This window comes from Ptiloglossa arizonensis, chromosome 2, assembly GCF_051014685.1.
Source record: "Ptiloglossa arizonensis isolate GNS036 chromosome 2, iyPtiAriz1_principal, whole genome shotgun sequence".
In the NCBI taxonomy this organism is placed as follows: Eukaryota; Metazoa; Arthropoda; class Insecta; order Hymenoptera; family Colletidae; genus Ptiloglossa; species Ptiloglossa arizonensis.
In genome coordinates this window covers 32,505,758-32,532,632 of record NC_135049.1, presented here as the reverse complement: position 1 = coordinate 32,532,632, position 26,875 = coordinate 32,505,758, and the positions used below count along the sequence as shown (strand labels likewise).

The 26,875-nt window shown below is 53.1% G+C and overlaps 1 protein-coding gene and 2 non-coding genes across 3 annotated transcripts in view; 1 reads left to right on the top strand and 2 right to left on the bottom strand.

The window, feature by feature from the left end:
- The window catches only part of LOC143143048 (uncharacterized), a 110,755-nt gene that overhangs the window by 21,085 nt on the left and 62,795 nt on the right, over positions 1-26,875 (top strand). The window lies entirely within an intron of this gene.
- On the bottom strand, positions 14,116-14,188 carry Trnav-aac (transfer RNA valine (anticodon AAC)). The gene has a single exon. It is a non-coding gene; the product is annotated as a tRNA-Val (tRNA).
- Positions 14,455-14,527, bottom strand: Trnav-aac (transfer RNA valine (anticodon AAC)). The gene has a single exon. It is a non-coding gene; the product is annotated as a tRNA-Val (tRNA).

Here is a 26,875-nt window from a genome sequence, read left to right as displayed (position 1 = left end):
CGCCGAGCGCGCGGAATAATCCGTGGCCGTGTTTCGGTTATCCGTATCACCGGAACCAACGACCCTACCGATTCCGGGAAAGTGAAATTGTACTCGCCGGAGCGGCCGATATCGATAACGGAAACGAGTTTCGAATTTATTCCGCGAAGGAGAAGCGAATCATCCGCACCGAGTGCACGGTAACCGATGCGTCCCAACGCCCACTAGTGTTTCGTATTTCACGGTTGCGCGTTTACGCCCGGACGATCTTGGCAATTTTCGCGATTTCGGACACCTTCGGAGCGCGAAGACGCGCCCGAGAGGACGAGGAGAGAACGGTATTTCACTTTCCAAGAACGTCGATAAACGAGATACAAACGACGGAGGGAAAGGATCGCGCGAGCCGGTCTAATTCCGCCGCGAGGACGTTCGCTCGTCCATTTGCGCGGCGCGAGCTCCCCGGAGACAACGGGCGAGCATGAAAAATGAAGTGGATGGCATTTACGGGTGTTTCGCGATTTATGGTCGCGTCGTACGTTCGCGTATATCGCGTCTCCGCAAGGACGGGGGCTGACGCGCGCGTTCCCTCTCCTCTTCCACCTCTTCTTCTTCTTCTCCTCTCTTTTTTCTTTTTTCTTTTTTCTTTTTTTCTTTTTTTTTTTATCGCGTCTACCTCTCGCTCCTAAATAATCGAGTGTGGTTGTTCGCCGCGAGGTATTTTTCTTGTTCCCCCTCCGCGTTCCAACCGTGACAAGCCCCTCCTCGAGTCGGGGCTCGGTGGCGGCGTTTTGCCGCTTCCCGGTTTCTCTCCCTTCTGGACGTCCCTTGACATTCCTTGGCGTGCTCGCGGGTACAAATTACGTCGCCGCGATAAAGAGTGCAATTTAAAGCCCGCGATAATACCGAACGTATGGCCGGTTCGCTGGCCGGTAATTAGTTTCGTCGCACCGACCGGCCGACCGAACCGACCACTTAACGCGACCGACTCTATTAATTCGCGAATAAACGAACGAGCGAATCGCTCGATGGACGGACGAACGGACGAACGGACGAACGGGCGAACCATTCCCCGCGTCTCGACCGTTTCGTTCGTTTCGCGTTCTTTCGGACATCGTTCCGGTTTGATATCTCTCCCCGGGGAGAGGCGGGAACGCGCTGGACGGAAGAGCGCATGATAAACGACGAGTTAGTTCTTTATGGGACACGAGGGGATTTATGGGGATGCAGGGAGATGGTAGACGTCCGCCTACCGTGACGTCCTTTCCTAACGCGTTATTTTTCCCGCGCGTTGCCCGTCCGAGAGGACTCTCGGCGTTTCGCGCGACCCTCGTCGCTTCGATATCGTCGCTCGCGTTCGTCCTTCGAGCGAGGATGGAAAATTGGCCGTTACTCGGAACAGGGGACGAAAAGCATGCCTTGTTGCCGACACGACGTTTTCGTACCATGGAAAACGTCACGGCCGCGAGTGACGATGCTCCGATGGGTCGATCTTGACCCGTATCGACGCATCACTCTCGCTATTCGCACCCGGATCCCGGCCGATCGCGATAAACCGATCGTGGATTTTGGTAAACGATTCCCGGTGGTTCGTTGACGCGATAAATTTACTTTTTCACTTGTCGCGAAAGGCGAGATCCTATCCGCGAGCGTATCGAGGGACCGGAAGGAGGTGCGGGCAGGTGGGTGCCGCGAACGAGCGATGCGAACGAGTCGATGCAGCGAGGAGGGACGGGGGGTGATGAATTCACTGTCGGCAACAAATAATCCGCAATGGTAGCTCTCTGCCATCGGTAATGGTAACTGGTGGACAAGGGTAACCGATAAGGCCCCGCGCAACCACGTTGCCGAATACGCTCTACGCGACGCAGCACGCGTTCCAACGCGCCATCGTTTTCCATTTAAGATCGCGCTTACGGATTTCGAACCCTTTTTATCCGCGTTGTTAAATTCCACGAGCTTCACGGGTCGAACGCGCGCGCGTTAACGTTATTCAACGAAAGGTCCACTTGGGAATTTCGCCGAGCGGAGAGATATTCGACGCAGCGATTTCGGAGCGGGTCCACGCACGGATTCCTCGCAGGAAGATTCGGACGGCGTAACGTTGGGTCGTCCGCCTCGAAGTTTATCGGTATCGTTCGTCTCGAACGCGAGACCGATCTCCCGAGACCCTCGTGAAGGTATCCTTCGCGTTCAAGTAGGTCGGTAGAAGGTCTCTCGAACGCGCTGACGAGTCTTTGTTCGAAGAATCGTCGCCACGCACGCACTTTTCGATCGTAAGTCGGACCTCGAGTCTCCCTCTCGGACCCTTGGCCACGGTCGTCCATTCCGTTCGCCTCGTTTCCGCTCGAGGATCGCGAAGCTTCGTCGAAAAATATCGAGAATCCCCCCTGGCCGCGTATAAACATCGCGACGGAGCTTATCGTTATTCGAACGAGAACGTCTTCCGAAATTTCGGTTACCGCGATTGGGGAACCGTTCGTACGCTCGCCGCGGTTAAAATATAGATCGATAGAGAGATAACGATTCGTCGTCTGTTTGGATAAAATACGAGGACGGGGGTGGGCGCGGGGTTTGGGCCGCGCGAAGTCGATGCAATCTGTATCTGCGGGTGCACAGTGCATACGCGAAGCCAACGATGGGGTACGGGAACACGCGCGTGTGTGTATATGATAAACAACTGGAACGCGTGACGCACGCGAAATCCAAAATTCATTTAGCCACGTGAAGCGCGCGTCGGTGTGTCGATACGCGCCCGAGCCGTCGAGTTTCTCTCGCGTGCATCGATGCACATTTATGCAGGGTATGCAACGAGACAAACTGAGCTCCCTCGGCTGCCTGGTTGGCTGGTTGGCTGGATGCCGTCGTCGCGATATATGGATGCGTACTGACGTTGATTCGATTTCACCGCGCTAAACGAGGAAATCGTTTTCATACCGTGTTTCGTTGTCCCGACGTTTATGGAGGATAACAAGAACGAACGGAGAATACGAGAGATTCGGCCCGCTTCCCTTTCGAACGCTCGACTTTCGTTGCGATTACTTTTTTTTTCTCTCTTTACCGACCGAATCGAAATTAACGGCAAGAGCCGCGAGTCGGGATCGCGAACGTAGTCGTTTCCAGTGTTTCGCGGTACGAAACGCAAAGGATCGACGCGGCTGGAAGAACGTAAAATCGTCGACGCGCGACATTGAATAATTTTTCGACGAAACACTCGATTCGTACGAAATTCACCGAGCTCCGTTAAGTCCGCTCAAAGTGATCGTCGCGCGAGGAAAAATCGAATTTCGAGACGCGAATATTTCTTGCATCGATTCCGTCCGGGTCAATTTCATCGCGTTTGTCACAGTTTGTAATTTTTTTTTTCGACGCGGGTCAAATTCGAACAGCTTCGCTGTAGCGGTTATTTCGATCGTGCGCGTCGAGGGTAAATTTGGAGCCCGATCGGCTGAGCGAGGATAAATAAAATACGGTGCAAGTTTCGTTCGACGTCGAATCATTGATCGTCGAAACGGAGTAGAGTCAATAGCTCGACGAAGAGGTCGATTCGCGAGGCGTTCGATCGATCGAAGTGTCCCTCGTAAGAAAGAGGAGGACGCGTGGTCGCGCGGTTCGCGGTTTGTTCTTTTCACGGCGGCCGATAAAGCGGACAACGGTTTGTCGTGATTGCGTTTGGAAACGGATGGAAAGCACGAGTACGAGCATTAAATGGCGGCGCATTAAGAGAGGGGAAACCAAGTGGCCGGGATCACGCAACGCGGTCAAAGCGAAGCCGATCCTGCATGCCAGTTTCGCGATCGCAGCTGTTCGCGCACCGACGAGTCATTTTCGCCCGAGTAACGACCGTGCTCTCGGCCGATGATCGATCGTCCCCCGGAAATAATTTTTTCCACCCCGACGGGTTCCCTTTATCTCGAAATTTGACACGATATTCCCGGCCCTCGACGAACCGTGGTGCCGTCGCGCGGTCTCACCGTGACCCGCGACTTTCCTCGAGTAATTTCGTTTCGGTGAACGATCGCGCGAGCTAACGATCCAGATGCTCCCGGTATCGACGCGGAGACACGCCTTGAGCCTCGCAACCGACGCCACCGAGAACAAGAACCCTTCTTTTTGCGCGAGGCTAATCTACCAAAGACCCTACCGACCTTTCCAGGGAGTCGCGAGATTCCCCGGACCTCGAGACACACCGGGCGCGCAGCTTACACGTTAAAACTCCCACGGTGTCCTGTCTCCGAGGACGCGAACGGCAAAACACGAGTTCCGTGCTAATAGGAATTCGCGAGTCTCGCGAAGACGCGTGTATCTCGTTACGATGCTCGAGTCGAAGTTGGAGAAACGAGACGATCGCGGGAGAGGAGGAGAAATGGGGTATCGAAAGGAAATAATTAAAGTCGGATCGAATCCGGCGCGGAGTTGACTTTTCCCGGGTATTTCTCGCGATTCGAAATTCGATGGTTTGCGAAGCAAACTGGTCGCGCGAAACGCGATCGTTCGCGAGTCGGTAATCGGTGAACGATATCGGGGCCGATGAACTCGCGATTACCGGACGCGTGTTAGATATTTCGAGGTTTACGAGGATCGCGCGGCCCTGTACGTATTCGTGTACAAATTGCCGGGCATCGTGCAAATCGTCGCGCGGGATTCGTAGCCAATTTCACCGTCACGAAGCGGCGCGCTCGCGTCGGCTTCGATGTTATTGCGCGGCGCTGGTTCGTTGCAAGTGGTCGCGGTCACGCAACGCTCGGACCGAGTAAATCTCCCGGCCTGTTCTCGCGACTAATCGGAATTCTTGGAACTCCGGCCGGCTCGATCGCCAACGGATGTCCATTCTTCGAACCACGAGTTTTATAACGCGAAGCAGTGTACCGTGACGCGCGATAAGAGGCGTAAACGCGTAACAGCGTTTCGGTAATCTCGACCAGCGATCGATGAGCGTTGTTGCGCGTCGAGTGACGGGAAGCGTTGATTTTCGAGCGTCTCGTCGAGCGCGATTCTCGACTACTTTTCACGGGTATCGTTGGAATTAAAAGGACAAGCCTTGTCGATTGCTGTTCGCGTTGGTGTATTTGTCAATTTTCTATTTTGTGTGTTCGAGTCGACATCTTGTTGGTCGATTGAAATCTGAGAGGTGGATGGTCGTGTTGGGGGAAAATAAAACGCGGAGTGGGAATGTTGGTTAGGAAGCGAGGGTTCTTGGAAGTGAAAATTATTAAAGATAGTAAAATTGGGAAAGATGCTTCAACGAACTGACGGACGTTTAGCAGACTTCCAAGAAGGTTATGGTTATTGTCTCCAGGTGAATTGCACGCGATCGAGCACATGCTCGGTACCCGCGCCGATCCAGGCACGAACGATAGGGCGCGTACTCGTAGGAACGAGTAGGGGTCGGTGGTCGGTTCGCGATCGAGAATCGTCGCGGTGTTTCGAGGTACGTTGGTGAAAATCTTCGTAAGATTCCCGGAACGCGTCCGGCGCGAAGAAGCACGCTCGAACGGTGTCGTAAAAGGAAACATTTGAGCGAAACCAGAGCGCGGAGAGGTGTCGTGGAACGCTTTAAGCGAAGAGGGTGCAATCAGTGTTTATCGGGAGGGCGTAAAAGCTCGAGTCTTCCGACGCGAACCGAAGAGGAACGAGGAAGGTCGGTCGATCGGCTCCCATTCTGTCCGAGGGACGATTCCGCGGGAATCTTTCCTTTTATCAGCCATTTATCTTGTTCGACGGAGCGCGGTATGGCGTCTGCCGTGCCACCCGATCGAGCTCGGTGAATTTAAGGCCGGTCGTCGTTAGGAACGTGTCTATTTACGCTCGGTCGTTCTCTTCCGTCGGTGTATCCAAGTTTCGTATTGTTCCACTTTCCCGGTACACTTTGCAAACTTCGGCTCGGTCCGCTTACAAATATTCCTTCCTCGTTGAAACTCTTCCCGGTGAATTCTACGACGTTAAATTCAATTCTCTCGATCCACCGGATCGATAATTCGGTAAGGGTCGAGACCGGGCCGTTTTGTTCCCTCCCGGTGGTAAACGACGGGCGTACAATCGGAGACGGCTCGCTCCGCAATGTTCGCAATAGCGTACTGCGCGAAAACGTAATCGTTCTTTCATTGCCGGACACTTTCCCCCGTAAACACGTAGTAAACGAATTCGCTCCGCGACCGGCCGCGGCGGCGGCGGCGGTATTACAACGACTCGCGTATTTCTCAACTTCCCGTATAACACATCCCCACCGTTAAGTTGGAAAAGTCTCGTTTGTAACCGTCCCCGGCGCAGCTTCCCCTCTCGCACGGACCAGGGGACACCGTAAACTTTCCAAGAGTCGTTTCTTCCGAGTTTCTTCCTTCCTCGGTAGCTAGACACTCGCGTCTCGAGGATTCGCCGATTCGCGAAACGGTCGTAGCAATTAGAGGAATCGCGGATTTCGTTCCGCGCGGTTAGGAGCGAGTATCGCGTACGAGAAGAGGGGGCACGGTTTACCGAGAACTTACGGTCGAATCGTGGCCGAGGCGGCCGGTTGCTGTTTCGCGAGCCAACGAGCGAGCGAGCAACTTTATCCAACCTTTTTATACCGGGGCGACCGTTTCGGAAATACGTGACTCGCGCGCGTAGATACCGTCTAAGCGATTTATGCGTACGCGGGCTCGCGCGAGGCCCGATTTATGCGTCACTGCGCAGAACCGGTCCGCTGTCACAATGCGTTACGCTTATCGCGGGAGAAGTCGTTGGCTTCGGAACAAAAACGTTCGTTCCACTTTCGAAGGTACGCCGGCGACAGGACAACCGCTAATGACTTCCTTCGAAACCTACGGGCCAGTGTAGCCAGCCTTTCGGCCGTATTCACGGGACAAGAAATTTCGGAAATTAAGCGGGAAAGGCACCCCCTCGTCCCTTTCGTCCCTCGAGCGTCGTCGAAGCGAGCCGTGGCTGCGACAAAAAGGGCGAACCTGGAACCGGCGGGAAGAAACGAAATTGTTTCTCGTCGTACGACGAGGAAGAGGTTCGCGGTTTAGGTCGATATCGCGGTCGATCCTCCGAAAGAAATTTCGAAAGCGCGCGTTGCTCGGTGTTCTCGATCGAGTCGTCTCGCCCGCGACGGAAGAAACGACCAAAGTGGACGAGAATGGAACGCGGGCGTCGATTCCGCTGCCGGGCTAGCTAGCGCAAATGAAATTAAGTGCGAATAACCGAGGACGCAAATAGTTACTTTTGAATTTAAAGTAACTCGTCGTCGTCGTCGTCGTCGTTGTCGTCGTCGTCGTCGTCGTCGTCGTCTTCTCTCGAGAGTTCGTCGAGGTCGTTCTCGAGCATATTTGTCTTCAGGCTCGTCAAGGGGAGCCAGCCAAAGCGAGTCGAGAACTTGGCCCGAGATTCTCCTTCTTTTTTTTTTTCTTACTTTTCGAGCACGTTACTCTCCCGGTGCCCGGGTACGTCATCGGGCTCGAGGAGTTTCGGCGCGCGTGCGCCGTCCAGCGCACGCCTCGTTCGTGAATGAAATGCAAATGTCACGGCGAAGACGCGACAGCCGCGAGAACGTGCGCCAAAGAATCCTCCCCCGGAGACTTCTTTAATTACCTACTTTGCTTCCTTTTCCCGCGATACTTTCGAGTGCTTAACCCCCGCTGTAATTACTTCTCGCGCGCGTATATCTCCGTCCGTTGCACCGAGATCGCGCCTCAAAGAAACTAGAGAGAGCGAGCGAGCGAGCGAGCGAGCCTCGACGTCGAGGAATATTGCAGGTGCGAGTAATATTTACGTTTCGTATCCCTCGCGTCACCTTCTCATCTCGCTCTCTCTCTCTCTCTTAGTTTCTTGCCCTTTCCTTCTCGGATCGGTCGTAATCTCTCCGACACGGAGTCCTTGTTCGACTCGTCGCCTCGAAGCTCGCGTCCTCGTCGGCACCACCGTGTTCGTAAATATGGCGGCGTCTCCGCTCCGTTTGTAAAGTCGTCTTGCCGGAATACGGGACAGAGACGGATCCTTCTTCGTTTGCGTTCTCGCGTCTTTTGTACCGTCGTCTACGTTAGTGCCGGGTCCTCGCGTCGTTTCGTTCACGATTCAGAATCGAGACCGGGTACGACGAGATTGAAAAAGTCGTAAGACGTAAATTTCGGAATTGAACGATGGTTCGACGTAGTTCGAAACCGTCCCGTTGACGGTTTCTCGTTCGCGGTTTCCGCTGTATCCTCGTGGTTTATGCGCGCCGCTTTTAGCGCAAACGGAGATACGGTACCGTGTTTCTCGCGCGGTCTCCCGGGACATCGCGGGAGAAAAAAAATCACCGACGTTTTGTCAGCGTGGAGAAACGGTTCCGGGTTAAGAAGGTCTTTCCGGTGTTCCTCTTTCGTTCGTGTCCCGGAAGGGGAGAGAAATCGCGTTACATATTTCAGAGGAGACCGACGAACGTAACGGCGACGGGAAGAGACGACGGTTTCCGACTCGGACTTGCAACCACGCGGAATAACACCGACGGACGCGATAGCCAACTGTTCGCGACTCGTATCGGTAATCGTGGACCTTTCGTCGAACGCCGAGGACCGGGACCGAAGGAGATCTCGCGTTTATCGTCGATGTTCTTACGGTGTCCTCGCGGGTCGGAGTGCGAAGAGGTACGGTAAAAGGGTAGCGAAATCCGTGCTATCGCAATTTCCACTCCGCTGGAGGCTCTCGTCTCTTCGGCACAGTAGGCTGGAAAAAGATATAACGTCGTTTCACGAGGTTCTACTCGTTAAAAGAAGATCAGGGCCCGTCTCGGTTCTTTCGTCTCGAGGTTCTCGTTTTCGTCGGTTATTTCTCGTGGAGCGAGGAACCGGTCCGCGAGGAGTTCAATTTACAAAAATGTCCCGACGTCTTCCCGAGACGTTCGTACCCTCGAAACACCGTAACGTTGAGACGACGCGGCGTACGCGTTCGCTAACGAATTAAATATAGTATCTCTCCCGTCGAGGAAAAAGAGGTCGACGATTATCCACGTATTTCCACGAGCAGAGTTTCCGGAGGAACGTTCCCTGTCCCGACAGGATTTTCATCTTTGGACGCCGCGCGACTTTTTTTTTCTCTCTTTCTCTCATCGATCTCCGATTTCCAAGGAACGGTGCTCCAGGTTCTACGAGCTGTCACGAGCGTCGGTAATTTGCAATAGTTCGATCGTGATTCTCCCCGCTGTCTGTTCCGTGGGGCTCGCAGTTTCGAATTGTAAAAGCAAATTCCTCGCATTATGCCGGGAATATTTCTGAATACGAGATGGGTACCGGAAGGGAGCCAGAGGTCGGGGAGGGATCGAAGAGGGGGAAAAAGAAGGGGCCGGGCGAGAGCGGGAAACTGCGAGAGAAAAGATAGCGTAAAGCGTACTTAACACGCCGTTATCGTATTATGTTCCGAAAGTGGTACCGCGAACGCTAAAGGTGGCTGGAAACGCGCGGATGCAGCCGAGGAAGGTTAGAGGCCGAGATAACGTTGCGCCGTGAATAACGGGGAAGCAAGGAGGGAAAATCGATCGATGAAAAGAATCTGCCGCACGGTTTCCCTCGTTCTTTCGACCCCTGTGCGGTAAGTACGCAACTCGCGGCTAGTTCAGGGGGTGAATTAAACATTCCAACGACGCGTTACCGTTGCTCGACGAAAACCTGGAACGAGGAGAACGATTTTCGAGAAACGACCTTTCGACCGCGAGTATTTTCCTCCCTTTTCCGCGGGAACGATCGGATGCGAAATGTTTTCGGTCTCGTTGAGAACGGAAAATTTACACGTGTATTTTCCACGTATCGGTACGCAACGGTACCAAAGTAACCGCGAAAATTGGAAATGCGCTCGTTCCCGCGTCGTTTCGAATTTTCGTTCGTTTCGAGCCGCGTTGATTCGTCCCGCGAAGACGTTCGGGCGATAAAATTTAAAGATAGCGGATGGAAACAAGAGAGGCGAGAAGACGTATGGGTGTCCCGGTATTTCGGGACAAACTTTTGAATTCCCAATCACCGCCTCGTCCATCAACGTCGCGCGGTCTTGTCGGTAGCCGAGATAAATGTGGCTTTCTCCGGGTACCACGGTTTCGAAAAAGTCAAAACGCGACGTCGACTTCGCCCGGCAGAGTATTATTCCAGGCAGACCGAACGAATGATTTATTTATTCGCCGAGGTACGTCGATACTCGAAGTCGTGCTGGGCCAAGGACCGTTAAAACGTCGATCGAGATTCGACTCGTCCCCCTTTCGGATCAACCTTCCTCGCACGCGAGCGATCCTCCTCGAAAGAACATTTGCGTCCGTAAACTGTCCGAAAGGGCGACCGTCTGGAACAACTTTCGCCGATCGTAATATTCACAGGCGAACGTTTTCCAACTCGTAACGTTTCTTCGCGTTCTCGTAGTCAACGTAACCGTTCGAGGTGCTGGAACTGCGACAACCTGTGCGTTGTAAATTTCAGATTATAATATGTAGTTTATTATAATGTGCAGGGATCTCGCGTATCCAGTAGTATAGTTTTTGTACATATAAGAATACAAAGTCCGAAGAAACAAGTATACAGTGATATGTCTTGACGCGAACGACGAAAGCGTCGCGTGGTCTTCGTGACTCTCGACTTGGAATTGACTAGAAAAAAAACCCAAAAGAAAAATAGCCAAACCGTTGACGACCCTTCCGCGCCAATACGGAGATAGTCTTTAAAACCGACATCGACATCTGGCACCCTTGAGATCATTGTTGTGTTCATTCCAACACTGTGTACGAAACGAAGAACTTATTACCGTACGGTACGTGCTCCTTGACACCGCGCAAGTTTGATCGAAATTCGAATCGATTGAAAGTCGTTAAACGTTCACGGAGTGACTCGTCCGCAATCGCGTAAATAAGTATCTATAGTTGAAAAGAGTCGATCCATCGATAGAAATCCGATCGAAGCGTCAATTATAGCGGGTTCGAGAGTCGGTGTTATTTTTACGAGCGGAGCGTCCAAGTGGATTTCGCCGTCCGAGGTCAGCCATTACGGCGGTACGATTCTTCTCGGTCCGTTTTAAGCGGCAGCGATCGACAACTGTATCCTTTATGGATCGTGCTTATCGCTCGGTTCTCCATCTCGGAGCGATCCGAGCCGATCAACGCCACCGACGAAACTTCCCGAGGAATCGCACCGACAGGGAAATACGAAGCGCGGTTGCGCTTTGCTCGACCCTTTTCGACGTGTAATCTTTCCGAAGAGTGGTGCGCAGCTTTGATCCTCGATCACCACCGATACAAGGCTACGCGCCGAACGAATTCGTGCTTCTTGTTTCACGTTTCCTCGGACGCGAGCGAACGATCGCCATCAACGTTATCGAACATCGTATTCGTTCTCGCGGTACCTACGGGACAATGGCCGGGCGTATTCTCGCGCGATACGGCCGTGTTGCGTTCGATCTCCGTTAGGGGAGAAAGTTCGATGGAGAATGACGCCACGGCGTACGAACGGGGTAAATAAAATCGCTGCGTGGCTCGTATACTCCGTTGCAACGGAAATAAACATCTTACAAGTTTACCAATTGAGCGAGCCCTTTGCTGTTTACGCGGGGTAGACGGTAAGTTTCCGCGCGTTTACTCGAGCAATTCGCAGCTGCCGACCCGGGGCCCGATCTTCGTTCCGCCAGTTTCTACGAACTTCGCGCCCTCCGATGGCAACGATCCTCGACGACGTTAAAAATTTTACAGGCTCGAAACTTCTTCCGTGTTTCTATTAAATTTTCGCGCGCGATGTAAAACAATAGACGCGAGTCTCGTGTTCGCGTTCTCGTGGGCGCGTCTCGGTTGCTGCTGAAAATGCAAATTACGAGCGCGTGTATACGTTTTAATCTCAGGGTTCGCGACTTCTCGCTTCTTCCGAGACTTGGAGCTGAACGTTTCCGAGGTTTCCGCGGTTTCGAGGATACGTCGCGTATCCGTGAAACAAGGTTGGTCGTATCGATGTCTCGTTCGCGATATCAGTCGCGAAGGAACGTATTCCGGAAAATGCAAGTTTCTCGAAAGAGCGAAAGAGAGAGCAGCTTGTACGTTCCGCGGTGAAATGTATTTCCACCCTCTTCTTTTCCTCGTCCATTCGACCGGGTGTATTTTTTCCCTCCCTTTTGTTTGCTTCGATTATTTTTCGGGGACGTATTCGGAATCGGAGCACCCGCACGATCGCGGAGCGGCGGCAACGATATCGAATCGTGACGCGCGGCAATCTCGACGCGCGAAAACATACCGCGGGGAACAATGGGGGAAGCACTTTACCGGGGCGGAGGAGGAGGAGGAGGAGGAGGAAGAGGAGGAGGAGGCAAGGGTCGAGGAAGAGACAGAGACGGTAGACGCGTGGAACAATGGGCAGGGCTGTTCCCTCATAACGATTGCATTAATTCGTCGACTCGAACGAGGCTACCCGCGACGCCGGGCGCGCGGAGGAGCATCGCGTGCAGCCTCTCTTATTCCGCTCGCGGCGCATTGTCGAGGCGCGCCGCCTCGTGCAACAAAAGCACCCTGGGAAACCGCGTCGCTGCCCCGAGAAAGAGGTGCTGGATGCTAGAACGGACGAAAGAAAGACACGCGAGCCGCGGAAAAAAAGGGGTAGCGGGACACATCCGTGAAAGTTGTAGGTCGTCGTTGCCGCAAAGGGAAGAAAAGAAGAGGAAAAGGTGGCTGGGTGGGTGAGTGGGTGGGGACGGGTGGAGGGAAGACGCGGCGGGGCAGCTCGCATTTTCCTATCTCCAGTCGGAGTATTAGAAGTTGCAAGCTCGAAAGCTCTCGGCCAGAGGCGGCTCTCGACGGTTCCGTAGCGATCCGGGACGTGACTCTCTCTCTTTCTCCGTCCGGGTGTCGTCGCATCTCGGTCAATCCCGTGCCGGAGATTTCCAAGTTCACCGGTTTCCCCGGGTTCTCCGACGTGTACGCGACGCCGCGCCTTCGAAATCCTCTTTCGCGCTCGTTGCCCTGTCGTCCGTTCTCGCCTCGTGACATTTCGCGCCTGCCGGTGTCGGATACAGATCCGGATACGGCCGGGGGATACAATTTTCTTGGATTTCCAGCCAACGGGGGGAAACCGAATTCGATCGTTCCGGTGAAGAGAAAAACATTTTTTATTTACGATAAAAAAAAAAAAGCTACCGTGTTTCCTTTGCTCGCGTTCGACGAGAATCGTGGGTTCTTCCGATCGATTTTTCGTTGGAAAACGCTACGCGAACAGCGAGAATGATAAAAAATATTTGTCGAAATTTCTTTTTCGAAGGAGCACTCGGTGCCGAGGATCTCGACGCGCGAACATTGCGACTCGCGGTTCGAACGATACTCGAGCTCGACGAAATAATTTCCAATCTCGCGAGAATTCCGCGCGCTCGTCCGTCGTCGACGCGATAAAATTTGACCCGACGCGGGCCCCGCACCTCGAACCTTCCATTAACGCGACCAAGACTCGCGATCGCCGCGAATTTAGATATCTCGGGTGCAACGAACTCGGCCGGTTGCGTAACACGGGGCGTGTCCGTCTAAATCCGAACCGGTCCCGTTCGCCGGTTCGCTCGCGATCGAACCGAGTACTCGCTTTACCGATTATATGCCGTACCGGGCCACGTTACGCCTCTCGAAAGCTGGATCAAAGTTTCACGGCAGGCCCGATAGCTCTCTCTGGCATACGCTCGGTCCGGTTTACAGGATCGTTACACGGGGCTGCTGCATAATGCATGCACTTTCGCGCGCTGCGATCGGTAGTTTACGGTTAATCGACTGGCATCGCTTATTTGCGTCGCCGTTGCGTGTTTCTCCTTGTCGACTATTCGCTTGTTCGCGAACGGACGAAACGGGCTACAAAAATTGCCGATTATTCCTCCGCCTTTCGTGCGTACAATTGTACGCGACGCGCGGAACGGTTCGTGAAAGTTTTACGAGAAAATTCGAACGATCGACAATGGTTGAAACCGTAAGATCGTGGACGGTAAGCGATCGACGATAATTCGAGCCTGCGTGTATTTTGTTTACCAGAGATCCTTGCCCAGAGGAATAGATGTTACCTTTTCAAGTAAACTCTTAAAAATGGTACAAAGAATAGTATACAAATTTTCAATTTTCCCATTGGAAAAATCGTACAAATAACAAAATCGTGACGCCTTTGATCAGTGGAAAAAAGGAACGTAAAAAAAAAAAAGAAATGTTTCCGCCCGGGATCGAACCGGGGACCTTCCGCGTGTTAGGCGGATGTGATAACCACTACACCACGGAAACTGGTTGAATGCTGTTCGACTTTCCGTGAATTTAAATGTCGTGAACCGTTCTCGGTTACTTGTGCAGTAATATCGACGATCGAAATAATTTACCCGCGTTACCCGCACTACCCGATAGTGTTCCTATTTCGAACACTCGTTTCGGTCGTCCATCGAATCTGTTTCGATCGTCGACAACGGTAAATGAAATTGGAAAAAATATGCGAGACGAACGGAGAATGCAAATGACATCGGTGACGGTAAAATTTGTTAAGAAAAAAAAAAAATTGTTTCCGCCCGGGATCGAACCGGGGACCTTCCGCGTGTTAGGCAGATGTGATAACCACTACACCACGGAAACAAATCGAGAGTCGGATTCCTTTTCATTGTTCCCCTTGTGCCTGTTTCGATCCACTCGCAGGGGTTGCCCGGCGATTACTTTTTCGTCAAAAAGAACAAAAAAAAAAAGTACAGAACGTTTCGTAGTTGCACCGAATACGGAGCGGGTAAGTCTACGAGCCGGAAGGTCGTACGCGAGGGCACGCGTAGGTCGTGCATACGTGGTTTCGGGTTTGTGCGAGATTAACGTTGCGCGGCGATGCAAAGATAGACCGCGGGGCGAACCGTGTAACGTATTTTTATTTCTCGACTCGTTTTTCCACCGCAAACTTACCGATGCATCGCCACGCGCACGCGACAGGTGTACGTACGTGTTTTTCTATTTCGGTGTCGGGAGGGATCGGTAGCACGACGAACGAGGTTCGCGGTTAAGACCCGGGGAATAAAAATCGTAACCAGTTCTCGGCAATAAGACGAGGAGGTCCTCTTCTTTCGTCGGTCGCGCGATATTCTTGGTTCGCGAAGGGAACGATAAGGGTGAAACGCGCGTTCGCCGATCCGTCGAGGGGTTGGTACGGGGTCGTCGGGGGAGGGGATGGTAAGCAGTAAATGCGGTCGCGGAGTGGGGAGGGTTAGGGGGTATTTTATGTCGCATGAAATTGAAATGTCACGAGCGACGTTCCCCCCTGTATCTGATAACAAAGCGCAATAACACACACGACTGCGCAATAATGCACGCGTCTGTGCAACCGCGTACGTGCCCATTGCGACACGCACGCGCCGGGTAATATCTAATTTTGGTATAGCGGATATATATCGCCGTAGAAGCAGGCCAACCCGTTCCTTGGAACGCGTCCCGGATATCCTGGAAAACTTTCGATAAGTAAGACGGTGAACGGGCGGGATGCGCCGGGGTGCGCCGGGGTACGCCGGGGTGTGTGGGGTTGCACTCGGGCCGGATCTCGGGTCAAGAATGCCAGGTAACGACGCCGTAGCGATTCCGCGACGCATCGAGGCTCCTTTGGATAGGAGGGGAAGAAAATCTTTTCTTTCGAACAACTTGGACCAGCTCGAACCCGCGGTAAGCCGCGAGTTGAAAAATCGTCGTATCACGAGATTGCTCCGAAGCAACGTTCCCATAATGTTTTCGTACCGGTCTGGGACGCGGGCTTCTCTCGGTCGCGGGACATCCGATGGGGTTCCTCGACTCGCCGATGAAACTTCCCTCGATCGTTTCGATCGGCAACGAGGTCCTTTATACGAAAACTTGCGACAGATTTTAAGAACACGGACACGCTCGGTATTCCGTATCTTTTTATAGCTCTGCCAGGATCAATTTGCAAGGTAGGTCGGCTATGAATCCGATCGTTCGCGTCTTTTAACGGCCGGAGATTATCCCTGAGCCCGGTTTCCCCCGCGTGGTACTCGATATCGACTCGAGAAGATATTTTCGTCTACGTAAACGTACCCTCTGTATCGCTCGTCAGGGACGATATCGATTTCTTCGTTGCATCCACCGAAGGTTCGGTTCGTCGAATGTTTACTTCCATCGAACGCGTTATTGCTCTCGCGCGCGTAGACGATATTTTCCCGTTTACCAACGAAATAGGCTAACTGGCTTCCACCGGGCGACGAACTCGCCGACTTTCCACACCGGGGAACCGCTCCCTTTTCCTCTAATTTGCGTCGCTCGTTCGTCTTTTAAATCTAATCAGCGTTACGTAATTCGCGCTTTTTTCACCGAAACAAATCCCCCTGGTCTGCTCGCAGTCGCGCAGCTAGGGTACATGGAAACGCGGCTCCGTTAATCCGTAAAACAAACCAGCGTAATCCGTCCTCGTGTCAAGCAGGACGGACTCGTTTCCTTCGTCGAGCCCCTTAGTCGGCCCTCGCTCGCTCGCTCGCTCGACCGAATACGCTCGCAAGCGCGCTCCCCCATCGGGCTCTCTTGTTCGCCTTTAAATATTCACGGTTTAATCTAAACTTTCATCTTATCGTTGCGGCTCGAGCTCGCGGATTGGCCTTCGACCGATCCGATCGTGGCGGGGTTCGGTTCGCGGCTAGGCCGGAGGCTGCGAACTCGCGCTGCAACGACGCGTTGTAGACCATCTCGCGGACGATCGTGTCGTTTCGCCAGGTTTTACGAACATCCGCGAGACGGTGGATGCTCGACGGAGATCGATCATGGACCCGAGCCGCTGCTTCTTTCTTCGATTTTCCTACGAAAGCGCGGAACAAAGACGACGCGGTTCGCGTAATCTTCGAACTTTTTCGGAACTCGGTTCGGCCGCGTGGTCGCGCTTATACGATCCGTGAGCGGATTTCGTAAATTTTTGGAGATTGGCCAGAGACGATCGATCGTCCCTGGCACAGCGAACCCCACGGTCGGTCGGGCACCGGAATCGCCTCTGTCCCGGTGTCGCGAGCAATAAACGGATTTCCAAAGCGCGAGAGGCTCGCGGTTCTCGGTTACCTGCGTCGCGCCGCAACACGTTGTCCGAGAAACGTGTCGCATTTTCTTTCGAGGGAAAACAGCGAGCCGGGACACGGAAAAGACGTTTCTCCGGTGTCTCGAGGATAATTGGAAAGGAAAGTCCCGGGCGAACGATAATCGCGCGACGCAAAGCTTATTATATAAAGATTATTACGCCCTTCCGGGGAAACGGACGACGCGGGAGACAGCCGAGATGAGAAATTTTGAAAAACGATGATGGCTCCTCTGGCAAGGACGCGCGGACCTAGGGGAGAGCCCGATGCCACCGGGAATTTATTATCCGCTTTAAAATTTATCGATCCATCCGCGCGTACCGCCGACGAATTTTTCGAGCGGTCGTTCGTCGAACGAATACACCGGTCCGCTTTTTCGACTTCTCCTCGATATCGTTCAACGTTTCTGTAAATCCTCGTTGCACGGTAAACCCCGATTTTCTTTCCGTGGGTAAAATCGTCGACGAGCAGCGTTTTTCCATGGATGTTTAAATTCCACCGACGGGGAATCGAGGATTCGCGATACATCGTCGCGAAGCGAAACGGTGGCAATTAAAACCAACGAACGATCGATTCTTCGACGATCGACAGCTACAGACGAACCATCGATGAAACGTTCCGCCTCGTTATTGTATCGCAGTTTTCGTTGGCTCTCGCGGACAGACGGAATCCAAATTCGGTAACTTTTCGACGTCAAAGGCATTTCCGTATACCGGGGCTCGCGCGCTGCTTTCGAACCCGATTCTTCGTTTTCGAGCCGACGAATATCGTCCGTTCAAACTCTCCCGAAAACTTTTGCATCGATTACTCTTCGGAGTCTCGTCACCGACGAAACGATCTTTGCCGATTTTGGCTCCCTTTTGGAAGTTACTCGAGGACGAACCAATCGAACAGCGATAGATCGAGCTATCCGAGAATCGATCGCGTCTTCGACCGACTATTTATTCAATATCTATCCGTACGATGAGCAATCAGATTCGTCGTTGATCGAATAGATTTTCGACGCGCAAACATTGGGTTCTTCGTAAAGCCGTTTCGTTTTCCAAAATGGAGAATATACAATTTAATAAAACGTTTGTACGCTCTAAAAGAATCGTGTTTCATTCTCACCGAAAAAAAAACGAAACGTCATTGCGAAGAACCTAATAAATACCACTCGTCGACAATGTGGATGGTTTTTTTTTCTTCGAATTTTCGCGGTTCGTTCGAAATCCGTGGCACTCGAGTCTGCGGTTTCGAGACGCGCTTCGAACGAAATTTCCGATAAAAGTATACGCGCGTTCCCTCGTCCCGTACGAATGGTTTCGCGCGTAAATTCGCCACGCACTTGGAGAAATAATTGAAACGATCGCGGGTCTACGGGAAGGGGAACGGGGGATCGAAGAACGCGACCGCGACCGCGACCGCGATCGTTTAATCGTTTTACGAGAGCGTAGTTATTGTATATAGTTTCTAATAGAGGAGGGGTACGGAAGTGTACGGTGAAACAAGAGGGCGGCAATCAACGTAGAAGTTTCTGGGCGCAAATCGGCTTCGGTTACGGCATAATTCTCTATGGCCAACGATGCATTAAAAGCGGACGCATATTTGCGGCGACCGTTTTGTCCGGTGGCTGCATTAAAATATTGATTAACGCAACGGTTACGACGGCGAGGCGTGCACGCGGGTCAATGTGAACGGCTTTGCTTAATTAATTAATCGGTACGCGCCACTTTCGCTAATGAATTTGTTGTCGCGCTCCGAGAAACTAGCGAGAATCGGCGGTGATGCGAGGCGAGTCGTTTCACGGAACCGTGGCTCCGTTCCTAGAACCTCGGATTAATTGCTTCTTTTCCCGGTGTGAACGGAATTTTGCAAACTGTTCTCGATTCGTTTGATACCTGGACCCGATACCCAGCGGTAGACTCGGATCGAGTGTCGCGCAACGATCGAAGTTACGAGCGAAACGAACGATAAGAAAATTTTTTCGCGGACGACTCGGTTCTCGAAGAGAAGAAGACCTCGAGAGAATCGAAGTTTCTCGAGGCTCGCTAGGTTTCGGATCCGAGCGGCTGGAGCTGGTAGCGCGAGTAGAAAGAGACTTTCGATTCGGTTCGTATCACGGACCAACGTTTTCGTTCGTGCAATCGCAACGACATTTGCTCGACACCGTACGTAACTCGGTTATCGAAATCGAGAAAACACCGCCAACGAACCTCGAATCGATGCCACGCGATAAAAATAAATCCGACAGCTTCGGTTTCCCCGATAGCCAAGGGTCAAAGGTCAAGGAGAAATTCCGGTCGACGGCGGAGGGATGCAGCTGCGTTTCACGGAGATATTTGATATTCTGACGCCGACGGGGGTGAAAAAAGGCAACCGAGAAGAAATCGGGTCACTGGCGGCCGGAAATAGATGTACACGTACGCGGACCGCTACAATGTACACCGTTCCCACGTCGCTCGAATTTTACCCCGAATAAGCGCAACGGCTGGCGTCGCGAACAAAAAAAATTAAATACTCGAAACGAGCCTCGACGACGATACTTGGAGGAACTCGGTCGGTGCAACGACAAACGTCCACCGACGAGAAGAATTTGAAATTGGAACGAAATTGGCACGATACATCGATTCGACGAAGAGGCAGTGGTCGAACGTCGACTCGGATACGAATCGGTATTGGCTTACACGGGGACTCTGTAACATTCCGTGGGACGGATCTGGAAATCGAGGCGTACTTTATAAACAAATCTTGTCAACTTTTACTTCGAACGAGATCGAATCTTACGGATTCGTCCCTCCGAACGTTACGAAAATCCCCAATGGCACGGCCGCGGGGTTCCCTTCTCGAACTTTTGAACCGAAATTTTACCGAATTTTGAAAACGGGACGGCGAGCGACGCGGTGTTCGCGGTGTGGGAAATCGCGCGTAGATTAGGGTGGCTACGTAATCGAGTTCGTCGAATTGTTTCGCGCTCGATGTTGCCGCTCTCGTGAAATAATCGCGAGAAAAGTTGCATCGGTGGTTGGATCGTTCGCTCTCGCGCCACTTTCGCGGAAAATTCGGTATCTTTGATTAAACGACAACGTGGATCACCTTCGGCGAGGAAACGAGCACCGGGTAGAAGAAACCGAGGTAACTCGAAATAATCGAGCGTGGTGGTTCGTCGACGTTGGAAAGACGTCGAGAAGCGCGAGATACGAGGCGATCGGGAAAAAGGGTCGAGAAACGAGGAAGGAAGGTAGCAGGGAGTGGGCCGCGGGAGGCGTTTCGCGTTGCACTTGGGTGCATACGTCAGATGCATCTACATCGGTTGGCACTTATCGATCTCAAGGCGCGCTACTGAAAGCTCGTGGGAAAAGTTCGCCGGCTGTTGGCTGTGCAGCTTCGTTGGAGAAACGCGACAGGTCCGTTTGGAAAAATTCGCGCGAGGTACGAACGGACGGAAGAAGAGGTCGATCGATCGCGACGTATTTCCCTGGCGCGGTTTCTTCTCACCGTAATGGTTCCCGTCTATTTCGATCGGTACAAATATCGTAACGCGATACAAACTATCTCGCCGTCAATTTCACTCCCGTTTTCCCGCGGAATAAAAGTCCGTGTTCCGTTAATTCGATCACCGTTGTCAATTTTAATTCCTCCGCTGTCAATTAACCGCACTACTCGTGCACTTTCGGCCCGTCTTTCCTTTCGGATAATATCTTCCGACGATCGATCCGAAACTTTGAACCGGAATATCGCTCCGCAAATTCGAAACGCCGAATCGGAAAAGTTATTCCGGAACCAGTCGTTGCCGAAGTATCGAGCCTGCTTTTTGAATCATTCCCCAAATTCGGCAAATACATCGATCGAGTCTGAACTGTAAATTCGCGCGAAGGATAGCTCGTACCCCGTCGTACGACCCGGAGAAACGTTTCATCGGCTACCTACGATCGTTTTCTTCTTCTCGCTGTTCCTGTGAGTGATTTTCGGTAATTCGCGCTAAAAACTATTCTGCGAGAACGCAACTTGTCGAAAGGTATCGCGGGGATTCGCGCGCGTAGGTTATCAACGCGGATTCGACTCCGCTCGGGCATCGAATCCTGGAAATGCTCGCGGCAGTTTCGAGCGTCGCGGCGGGAGAGAAAGTCGTGCTCGCGAAATTATTTGCCGTCGGAAATCGTCGTTTGCACGGGGGAACGTCGAAGACGGCCGAGAGACCGTGCGCGTCGCTTTGAAGCGAGTTCGACCTTCGTTAAACACTCCTGTGTAAATACCAAGCTTACGCGAATTCGGTTAAGCGAGGAGGAGGGAGGATTCGCGCGGACGCGGGCGCCACGTCGATCGAAGTTCGAAGACGGGCCCGATTTCGCAATTCCCGACGCAGTTTACCGATTCGAATTCGCTACGAGTGGATCGACGCCACGGAGAATACATCGCGGAAACTTTCCCCGTCCATTCCCCGGAAAGATTCGTCCAATTAACCGTAACGAGTCGCGCGTACCGAGCACGAGCGAAATTTCGTCGCTCGCCTCGCGCTTAAACGATCTTCTTTCGCGTGGAACTCGCTCTCGAAATCCCCCCGGTATTTTACATTTCGCGTACGCGTCGAACGTTTAAACGGATTTTCCGCTTCGCGCGTCGAATCGAGATCCCTACTCGTGCGTCCCGTCTCGCTGTTTCGATCTCTCAACGTCCGGTATCCGTACGCTTCGAATCCTCCCCGCTTCGCTCGAACTTAATTTTCTTTGCGCGCAACTGTTCGCGAATCTTCGACGCGAACGAGTAACTCGCGAACTATTGTCCTTTTTCTTCGCCGTGTTGCTCGTAATCCTCGTTTCTCGATCGAAGTGAGTCCTTCCGCGGCGTTACGGGTTCGTCGTTGTCGCGTTGCGCGGCTCGAGTCTCGTCCGACGGTGAAAATTTAGAATTTCCTCGCGCCGAAAGTTGTCGAAAAGTTCGACTAGATTTTTATCAACGCCCGCTGGGCCACGTACTCGCGTTTCCACCTCGAAGGTTGAACGTTCCCTTTTTGTTTTCGGCCGGCAAATATTTATCCGCGTTTCTCGTTTCGATGGAACGGGAATTTCCCCATCGGCGGTCGGCCATTATCGGTTCGATGTAACAACGGGGATTTCGACGAGCGATTTCGTTGCAAAGTTTTCGCAAGGTTGCCGCCGCGCCGGGCCACATTTGAATAATAATGCAAAGCGCGACAGGCATTCGGCAAGATAATTGATATTCTCGCCCGAGCGGAATAAATACGCATTAATAAAATAACAAATTCGCGGACGCCGATCGATCCCCCCGGCATTATTACGCGCGTTCGCGAACGGTTCCCCGTTAATAATGGCGGCTCCGTTACGTGACCGAAATGCAAAAAGGCGTCGCGGTGGCCGGGCGCGCGGAATTACCGCGATGGCAACGCAAAGGCGTGTCCCGGTCTTTGTCGAATCGTCGCCCACGAACGTTCGCAATTACCACGGTGTAACGAGGAAATTTATATTTTATTTACGGTCACCGGTCAAACGAGAGGGTCGCGAGAGACGAGCGGAGCAGCGTTTCAATAAAATCCTCGCTTCGTTATCGCGATCAAAGACGCCGGTACCGACAAAGGCTCGCCCCGTTGATGCATCCGCTCGATTCTCGACCCCTGCTCGAGGTTTCGAGAAACAAGCCGGTAAAACACCCTCCTCGTTACCTCGGTTCGATCGGATTTTTCGAGGGAAAAAAAAAGGAACGGGCACGCGCGAGGATCGAGCGCGAGCTTCCGCGTTCTCTCGCGATCGTGGTCGTCGTCGGGATCGTTGATCGACGGTGCATAAAATGTGACGGTAAACGGGGTCCGGGGGGTGTGCTCCTTTCAGCGGCGAGAATTGTCGTCGTCGGGTCGTAACGAGGATTTTATTGTGGTCTCGGTACGCGTTTATCGGGCCAATTATCGTCGTTGCCATTAATTTCCACTCAATCGGCACGGGCATAATGGCGGTCAGGCGAGTCGGAGGCAGCCAGGCTGCGAGCGATTCTGTCAGGCTCTCTGGTTTTATTCGCTGCCAGTCACCGTGGTCGAGCGGAATTATCATTGTCCCGGCGTCGAACAATCATTTTCCTCGAGTGGCTGCCTGCCGGCGCGTCAATAAAGGCATTTCCGCTTTCGCGTCGATCTCTCGCGGTAATGCGACGCGCGTTCACCGTTCATTGCAATTTCGCATGACGCCCGCCCGCGCCTGCCGGCGAGCGGGCCGCATTATGCATGCACGCTCGACTCGCTCCAACGAAACCGGCTACGGATATAACGCGCGGGACTCGACTCGTTCCGTTCTCACCCGCACACTCCCTTCTCACGGTCCGAGGAATAAAACCGACCCGATAACGTTGTTATTACTTCTTCGCGATAAGCGGCTCGCCGTACGGCCGATGCTCGCTCTCGAGCCTGACCGACGATCGACGCGAAGGGTCGCCGATCGTAAAAAACGAACAGGAAAAACGCTCCTCGACGATCTCGAAACACTGTCCAACGAGCCGAACCGCTCACTCCAACACCGGGACCCCAAAAGTTGCGAAATATTTTTTTTACCCGATACTCGCTTTTCGCGCGACTAATTTCCTGCCTCCGACAAAGCCCCGACGAAATCCTCGGTGTCGCTCGGTCCTACCATCGAAGCGACTCTCTCTTCCGCGGCTTCGGACCGGAAATTGGTTAAAAATTCCCCGGTCGTTGGAACGCGCGGCGTAGATCGCGGTTCTCGTCGAAATCGATCGGGAACGACACCGCGTACGTAATCTCTTTAAGCGCGAATCGTGTACCGAGTCCCGTATCCTTGTTGCGTCGCGGTTTATTCAACGTCGAGGGGAACGACGCGCGCACCGATGGCGTTTCCTCGAGGAACCGGCGAGTTGCCGCGCGATCGTAAAAACGAACGGTTTACGGCCTGGTTTTACGATTTCGAACGCGGCCGTATCTGCATTTATACGGGCCCGCGTTCGACCGGTCTCGTTACGCTTTTTCGCGGTCGAGCCGCGGCGCGTACCTACGCTCCGGAGAAACGTCCTCGAGGATTCAGGACGAGGAAGGGATCTTCCGGAACGAGAAACTCGATGCTCGAGAATTTTTCCCGACGGTGCGGAACGACCTAAACGTTTCCCGCGTATATTAAAAGCCGAGCACCTTCCACGATATTTCCGTGAATTTTCTTGGAAAATAATCGCGCGAAATTAGAGTTCTTCGAAAGCGGAGGAACGTCGCTGGGAGAAAGCATCGAACTTGGAAGAAAGGTCGAGGAACGATATCGAGATCGTTCGCAATTGAAAGAGTTCGCGGGTAACGCGGTACTACGCGCGAGCAGAGCATTAGCTCGAGACATTTGCGAAGGCCGACCGTACCCGATACGCTCGCGCGGAATTTTTTTTCTCTCGCCCGCGCCGAGAAGAGGAAGAGGAAGCGAGGCCGTTCGGCGAACACCTCGAATAAACTCGTCTGCTCTATTTGTGACCGCGATACGACGCAAAGAAGAAGAAAGACGCAACGGTCTTGATCCGAGTTTCATCGCGATTGCTCGTATTTCGAGGGTCGCGCCGCGACCTCGTTCTCCCGACCCGAAGATTTCTCTCGCAGGGTCGGATCGATCCTCACCGGGGCGTAACGCTTCGACTCCGTGTCCCATCGATTCGTTCGAGCGAGCTTCCGAATTTCCAATCTTCCGTTTATCGATGCAACGCGCTGCGCTCGAACCGCGCTATCGCTACGATCGCGTACGGAGCTTCGTTCGTACGATACCGCGTTATCGGTCGTTTACACGATACTGTCGCGCAATACCAAAATAATCTTTCTCGAAAATTTTCATCGCTCGAATACCATCCAGACGCGTTTCGAACGACCGTTGGCCACCAACGGATACGTGTACCTTATCGGACTCGTTGGTCGGACGGTCGCGGGAATTTTTCAGCTTCTATTCCCCGCGATCGTCCACGCGTTCCACGCAGTCGCTGTCCGAGCCAGGTCTCGCACGGTTCTCCCACGTTCGTTCAAACGCGACCCGTTTCCTCGGGACGGAGACAGTAGCTCGTCACGGATGCCACTTTAGCGTCGCGCGGTTTCTCCGAGAACTTGGCTACGCTCTCCGGGCTAGGAACAATTGGAAGGGGAAGCGAGCGCGAGAGGATCCTGTATTCGGTTGTTCTACACCGAGCTCGCACGAGCCGAGCTCCGTAACTCGGTGAGCTTCTCCGGGTCCAGCTCCGTCGCGTTGCGCGCAAAGTCGAACGCCGATACGGGTCCGGTACGATCGACCGGCGAAGGATTCGAATCGTGCTCAAATCCTGATTCGTCCAAGTCGAATATAGCGAGGATCGGCGATCACCGAACAAAGAACTTTACTTGAAAATGATTCGGAATCGAGAAACGGTGGATCGAAACAAACAGCGTGACGACGCAGCGACTGGTAGACTTTGAAACGTAGACTGCTTCGTTCGAGAGTTTGGTGGGTTTGCACGCGTATTGTTATCTCAAAGAATGTTCTACGGTGCTGTGCGAAGTACGAGCCGAAAAGTTTCGCACGCTTAGTTTTCGGAGTAAGTCTTATCGGTAGGGCGTTCGTCGAATTCGAGCTTGGTAATCGGGATGCACCGTGTCCGAGTGGTCCGAGGTGACGAAACCGATCGTAGAAATGAAATATCGAGAGTCGTCGCAGAGACCATCCCGGTCTGTTGCGATCGACCACGGTGAGGTCGAACGTCGCGGAGCTGCTCCTTTCGCGAACGAGGAGTCTTCGAAATCAACGTAGTTCCCGCGACCCGAATCTCGCACGGTGAATCGCGATTCGGCCGACAAAGGGAGAATCGTGCGGGCGTATCCGTGTCCTGCGAGGAAAAGGATCTCGGGTCAACGCGCAACGAGCGCGCTCCAGTCCCCGAGCGAGCGACCGAGCCCAACCGTTTTCTTCTTCCGCGTAAAAAAAAAACCGGGCCGCGCGACACAGAGGGGAAGAGGCAAAACCTTGGAAGGTCTTCCAGGACGGTGGCTTCGCTGTTGCTCTCGCCGGACTGGGAACCACGGTAAATAAACGAATACGGCTGTCTTTCGTCCGACGCGACGAACGAGTTCTTTCGGCCGGTCGTTTTCTTCCTGCGTCGTTGCTGCCCGGATGGATTGATTTCGTCGAAGGAGGGGAAAGACGAATCGCAGTTTCGAGAACCGAGGACCGATCCGTTACGGGACCCTCCCTCGCGAGACGTCGGGAAACAAATGTACGGTTACCTCGTTCGTGGTTCTTTCCTCCGTGAGGGAATAGCGTACCTCGTTACCGGCCACGAGACCCACTCTCCGCAGGAGAACAATCGGGAATACCTTATTTATTTATTTTCCATTCGCTCGACTCCGTTCGTTCGTTCGTTCTATCCACTAGGTACGAAAACCGGCGCCGAGCGGGGGAACCGAGCTCGAACGCGCTCGTGGAAACTTTGTTTTTTCATTTCGGTTCGCGGTCCCGATCGATCGGTCCGAGTGGGTCCTACGTGTCGCGAATTTCGACACCGCGCGAAACTTGCGCGTATCCATCGTGAACGTATCCATCGTACGAGGCAACGCGACTCGAAATCGGACGAGGAAGTACGAGGATCGTGGGAAAAAGAGATCCGGCAAGTTGGAACGAAACGCCATTAGAGACACGCCGTGTTGTCCCGGCGCGGAGGAAGAGCGTTCGGTTCTTTGCGCAAGAAGGCCGAAGAAGCGGCAAGTCCGGTGGTAGAGTAATTACGAAAGTTGCAGCCACGACTCGGCCGTTATTAAAGGCGGCCAGGCAGCGTCCCTTGAATCGAAATTTATATCCGGAGTCCTCTTTCGGGCAACACGGCCCGGAAAGCGCGAATTTATCGTCGGAATTTCCAGCCAGATTTTAATTAACCCGTTTCGCCCGGTGTTCCCGCG